The sequence below is a fragment of the Chenopodium album genome, chromosome 4 (assembly GCF_948465745.1).
Source record: "Chenopodium album chromosome 4, dcCheAlbu1.1, whole genome shotgun sequence".
NCBI lineage: Eukaryota > Viridiplantae > Streptophyta > Magnoliopsida > Caryophyllales > Amaranthaceae > Chenopodium > Chenopodium album.
The window spans coordinates 43,431,045-43,435,712 of NC_137837.1; the positions used below are offsets into that span (position 1 = coordinate 43,431,045).

Below are 4,668 nucleotides of genomic sequence, written 5' to 3' on the forward strand. Positions count from 1 at the left end.
AAAGATTGATGAACTCAACCCTTAGTTAAATAAACCAAGGAACAAGTAACAAGTGTCACATAGTTAGGTGAGGACCACTTTCCCACTTGGTCCCCAAGGCGACTCACATGCATTGTGAGCTAACCATGTGTCACCCAACCTTGAGCCCCAAGTTGGGTTCGGTTGGGCCACTTTCTTTTGGCTCGTGTCCATGACCTGTCACCCGAATCCACGAACCCCTTACCACATGCGCTGCCAACGTGGCACACTGCCACTTGGTGGCTGCCACATGCGTTGCCACGTGTGCTGCCACATGGCGTGCTGCTACGTGGCACGCTCCTATTTGGCGCGCTTTCCAAGCCTTTCGCGTAGCTAGGATTTTACTTGTTACTTGAAGTATTTTCCCCTCTCACCAAATCCTAAATTTTGGCTCGACATTTGAGATTCTCCGACGCTCAGTTTCGACGCTCCAAGCTCGAATTTCTGACTTCTAAATATTTGTTACTCTGGCGACTCATTAATTCTTTCGAATTAATTGTCGTGTCGGTTTGTTCATTGCTTGGGTGTGACCCAAAGGGTTCAGTCAAGATTAAGCTGTAATATTAATTGTGCATTAATATTATTAATCGGAAGCGGCCTCCACCTAGGCATTCCGATCACTTGACCTTATTTAATATATTAGCTTTCTAATAATTCTGAACCCACTATCAGAATAGTACACTTGTTCAAAGGACACTATTCCTTTCAGTAGTGGGTAGAGATTAGCTAATAATATTACGTTTAGTAATACGAGTGTTTGGCAACAATAGCGAGTTAAATGTTTATGTACAGTAAAAATGTATGCATAATATTTAAAAAGTAAACAAATTTTTCAAAATTAAAGCTATCCGCTACCTCTCAAACACTAAATATTGTTAACGTTTGACAAAAGCTATATAAACGCTACCTTTACCACTAACCACTACCAAACACATTTTTTTCCTACTAGTGTTTTGACTTGGATCAAGCGATAACAGCTAAGCTACATAAAACGCTACCACCAAACAATGCCTCTATTTATGTCTTAATCCCGTTTTTAATTTAATAGTACATTTTAGGCACCGGTCTTCATTATTACATGTGACACTAGTGTAAAGTTCGTCAAAGAAATAAACTATCCGTGGCACTAATGTAAAGTTTGCTACGGGAAAAGAGCTACTCGTGGCACAAATGTTAAGTTCGCTACGGCAGAAGCGGTACTTGTGGCACAAGTGCGATTTTTGCCACTGGAAAATAAATACCTGTGTCTTAATTTATTCTTCTAATTAAGGTTTTGTATCATAGTTCATTTTACCCGTGGCTAGGTGAAATTATGCCACGAATTAGGAATTCCCATGACATAATTCGTGGCACAATTGTTGATTTGTTGTAGTGCCATTAGTTTTGAAGTGATTAAAGACTCCAAAAATAATAGACAAAAATCTGAAAATTAAATTATGAAACTAAACTTCAAAGTTCCACAGTTTATAGTTTTAACATATTCATAATAATCATTTTACGGAATTAGAAACATGAAAATTTGAAACTAATACAAATCAAAACCAAAATTCAAATCTTTAAAAATCTGAAATTTTAATTACCGTCAAAATAATTAAACTTTAACATAATTTAAACATAGTATGATTAGGTAACTTGATTAACACGTTCTAAACCCTAAAGCCATGAAAAATCAAGGTTTAAGACCCAAAATTCTTAATTAAAGAAATCTAAAAATTAATTCAATATTTTAAATATCATAAAAGTTATAAATTTTTACTCTTTTACAATCCAAACTCAAGATGAAACTAAGTAAACAAAAATCATGAAATAAATCAAATAAACATTGAATCTTTGAAATTAAAACAAGAAATTATAAGAGAGTGAAAGAAAGAAAGAAGAGGGAAGAGATAAAGAGGAGGGGCATACTGCTCTGTTATGTGGGGTAGGGTGGCACGACGGTGTGGTGGTCGGCGACAGCCATGTAGGCGGTAATGGCTGGCAGCGGTAACAAGGTAAGGACAAATTATTTTTTATTATTTATTTATTTATTTATTTATTTTTTTTTTTTTTTTTTTTTGTGGTTGATGCATGAATGGAAGAAGAGGCATAGTAGTAGATAGGAAATAGGGGTTTAACGTGAGATTAAATTATTAGTGTGGGAAAAAGGTTTATAGGTTTAATCTCTTTTTCTAATCCTAATAGGCTTATGACTTATTTTTGGGCCATAATATGTTGGGTTAGACTAAAGTAGGTTCTATTCCTTTAAAATCAGGCTACTAGTATTATAACACTAATGTCAACCATGGTTAGTAAATAGGAAAAAGGATTTTATTTCAAAAATAGAGCTTATTCACTTAATAAAGTTCAAATATGTTTTTGATAAAATAATTTATACATGAAATTGAATTAAAATATTTGTATAAATAGTAGGGAAATATATAATAATTCACTTCAAAAATATGGGGGATTACATTTATGCAGTCTCAAACATCAACTCATATGTAGGCAGTTAAGAGACTACTTAATTACCAAGCTAGTAAAACTTCTCAAGGCATTCTACTTGCTTCTTCTTCTGTAACACAACTCATTGATTACTGTGACAATGATTAGGCTTAGCAATCAACCACGGGTTTCTGCATTCTCCTTGGAAAATCACTTATTTCTTTGAGAGCCAAGAAGCAACTTTGTGGTGGCCAGATTATCTATTGAAGCATAATACAAGGCAATGGCTTTGACTGCTTGTGAGGTTACCTAGCTGAAGGTACTTCTTAAGGACTTGCGAATTGCTCATCTAGTACCTACCTTGCTCAAATGTGACAATCAGGCTGCTCTTGCAACAGCTGCAAATCTTTTCCTTTATGAAAGAACTAAACATGTGGAGATTGACTGTTATTATGTTCGAGCCATCGTCAAGTCTACTGAACTTGTTACTGCTCATGTTTCTTCTAAAGATCAACTTGCTGACATCCCTACTAAGGGTCTATCTCAATCAACATCAGCAAATTCCACTCAAGATTGGTGCTCGTTCTTCTTTCAGCACTCAGCTTGAGGGGGGGTAATAAGCAGGGCTATCTTGGTCTATGCTTCAAGAGCATCAAAGTCGTTATGCCAACTTAGTAAATGAGCTACTTTAATGGTTAGAATTAGGGTTGTTCATCGGTCCAAGACCGGACCAGACCAAATCGACCCGGACTGAAAACAAAAATTAGAATTTTAAGAACCAAAGGCCGGACCGATTAAGCTAGGACTAAACCCGGACCGAACCGAAAGAATCGGTCCAAAGCCCGAACCAAACCGGTTTAGACCGATTTGAGAATATTTTAAAAAAGAATTCTACTTTTTTAATAATTTTATGGAAAACTCAAAAAAAGTAAAGTAAAATCTGCACATTAACGTCTTTTTTTTTTGTATATTTAGTATAAAAAGGTCATAAATTTACAGTTTTCTAAGCTTATTCAGGTTAATATTAAACATTATTTAAATTTGAGTTTTCTTGCCTTGGAGGTTATTGAAGTTGTTGGGATTGATCTTGGGTTACAAACTCTTCTTCCTTTAAAGTCAAAGCCTCACCATCCTTGGGATTAAACTCTCAACAATAGGATGCATCATGATCCATCCTATCACAATGAGCACATGAGAAATCAATGATCTGTGAAGGTTTTTGAACCCAAACCAACACTTGAGTTCAACTTGGAATGATCCTCATTTAAGAGCTCATCTAAGTGCTTAAGTTGGCCAACTTTCTCCAACTCATAAAGATCTTCTTGCTTTCCTTGGGACCTTTTTTTACTTCCCCAAGAATAGCTAGTTGCCACTTCTTCAATATTTGCTTCAACTTGGCTTTGAGGGATCTTACTCAATTGGCCACCGGCACCCACATCGAGATTGGTCTTTGCCATTCGCTTCAAGCCATCATAAAAGAATCTCATGATCAAATTATGGTTGAATTCATGATGAGGAAATGCTCTATTCAAATCCTTAAACCTTTCCCATGCTTTTCTAAGAGTTTCATCCAGATCTTGCTCAAAGGATGCTATCTTCGTCCTTATTTTTGCGGTTTGCTCATCGGAAATGAACCTCTTTAGAAAGGCCTTTGCAACTTCCTTCCATGTAGTGAGAAAGTTGGGCTTCAAAAGCTTGAGCCATTTCTTTGCTCTTTCGGTGAGAAATTGTCGAAAGAGATGCATACGAATGTAATCTTGGCTCACTTCATTGGTTTGCATCATTGCACACAACAAAGGAATCAGACCAAATTCTCAATGGGGTCTTCACTTGCACCTCCGGAAAATTGCTCAATTTGTACCATCCTAGCATATTGTGGATGGATTGTGAAGTTAGTCTCGGTGGTCGGGAGAAGTATACAACTCGTGAGCTCATAGATTTTGAAATTTCCAAACTCCCTAAAAAAAGGTGATCCTCTTGCCTTGCCATATCTATCTTTGAACACAACAAACCTAAGCACACAATTAGCAATGACAAGTAGGATCAAACAAGCAAAACAAAAAGATAACCAAATAAAATTACTCTAACAATAGAAAAAGTAAATACAAAACAAGCCGCTTCCCCGACAACGGCGTCAAAATTTGATCGAGGTGAAGTAGGTTGTTGGTTTACTATCCTAATCAAATTTGAAATTTATAAACGCTTTACTACCTTATTCAAGTATAAGGG

General features: G+C 36.2%; 1 non-coding gene across 1 annotated transcript; it reads left to right on the forward strand.

The window, feature by feature from the left end:
• The first annotated feature begins 3,942 nt into the window (after positions 1-3,942).
• LOC145629630 (small nucleolar RNA R71) lies at positions 3,943-4,049 on the forward strand. Its single transcript, XR_014111792.1, has one exon. It is a non-coding gene; the product is annotated as a small nucleolar RNA R71 (small nucleolar RNA).
• The last annotated feature ends 619 nt before the right edge of the window (positions 4,050-4,668 follow it).